Genomic DNA, 1,045 nt, shown 5'->3' with positions numbered 1-1,045 from the left:
TGAAATCATTTAGCAAAGCAAGAATCGAAATTGCAGCAATGTCAAGCAGCTCATGGTAACGTGACCAAATCATTACCGATCATATATTCTCACGCACTCACAGATACATTTGTAGCTGAAAAGAGTCTGAGAAGATAGACTCAGCATACCATTGATTTTTGTCTGGATTGACGGGCTATCATTATCTTCTGCGAAATTGATATTGTAGACGGGCACATCCCAGCAGCTGTGCGAGTCGGAGAGGGGTCATGGAACCCTTTTCACGTGACTTTGCATGTGTTGGTATGCAGGAGCACAATTGGAAGTGCAAGAAAATGGGCAGCCAGGGGCGGCTGGTAGTGTGGCCGAGCGGTCTAAGGCGCTGGGTTAGGGCTCCCGTCTCGTCAGAGGCGTGGGTTCGAATCCCACCGCTGTCATTTCTGCTGATCAACTCCAACGACGCCGCTTGTTCAAATGCGGTTTCGACCCCTGCTGCATTTCTGTTTGAAACAGAAGAAAAATGAGTTTGCTTCCCGTGGAATTAACTGTGGTGTGGTTAAGTGCCGAATTTTCCCAAGTGTCTGTGCTGTCACGATCGTGTTCGCCTCCCGCGCGGAAAATCGCAAGCAGCTCTGCTGTTGCTTCACGTTCCAGGCAAGTTGAGTTTTTACTGGAACCGAATGGAGACTGTTATTTCCTCGCTGTTGTGAAATAAATTCCTACGGTGACTCGACTCGTCGTTATTTGGTTTTCTGGCCAATGAGAAAATCGTTCCAATGAATTTAGTTGTCATTTGTTATTGAATTTCTCCCATTTACTTCATCTCCGTCCTGGAGACATCGAAGGGAAAGGTAATCTAATCGAGACTGTGATTGGTGAAATTCAATTTTTAATGGCCACTCTTATTATGTTCTTTCTGTCTCTCTTTTCAGCATTGTCTCGCAAGTGGTGGTGCACTCAGTCTCCAGTATGTTTGAAAGAGTAGTTTGGAATTGCCCTGTTGTTAGTTGTGAGATTACTTTATGGCTCATGCCCCCGGACTGTCTCACAATCGGCATTCGTGCTC

At 46.0% G+C, this 1,045-nt stretch overlaps 1 non-coding gene across 1 annotated transcript; it reads left to right on the top strand.

Moving 5' to 3' along the window:
- Window positions 1–334: 334 nt before the first annotated feature.
- trnap-agg (transfer RNA proline (anticodon AGG)) lies at window positions 335–416 on the top strand. The gene has a single exon. It is a non-coding gene; the product is annotated as a tRNA-Pro (tRNA).
- The last annotated feature ends 629 nt before the right edge of the window (window positions 417–1,045 follow it).

This window comes from Chiloscyllium plagiosum, unplaced genomic scaffold (genome assembly GCF_037043375.1).
Source record: "Chiloscyllium plagiosum isolate Xiang-an unplaced genomic scaffold, Cpla_swu_hap1 HiC_scaffold_20, whole genome shotgun sequence".
In the NCBI taxonomy this organism is placed as follows: domain Eukaryota; kingdom Metazoa; phylum Chordata; class Chondrichthyes; order Orectolobiformes; family Hemiscylliidae; genus Chiloscyllium; species Chiloscyllium plagiosum.
This window is presented reverse-complemented; position numbering and strand designations above follow the sequence as displayed.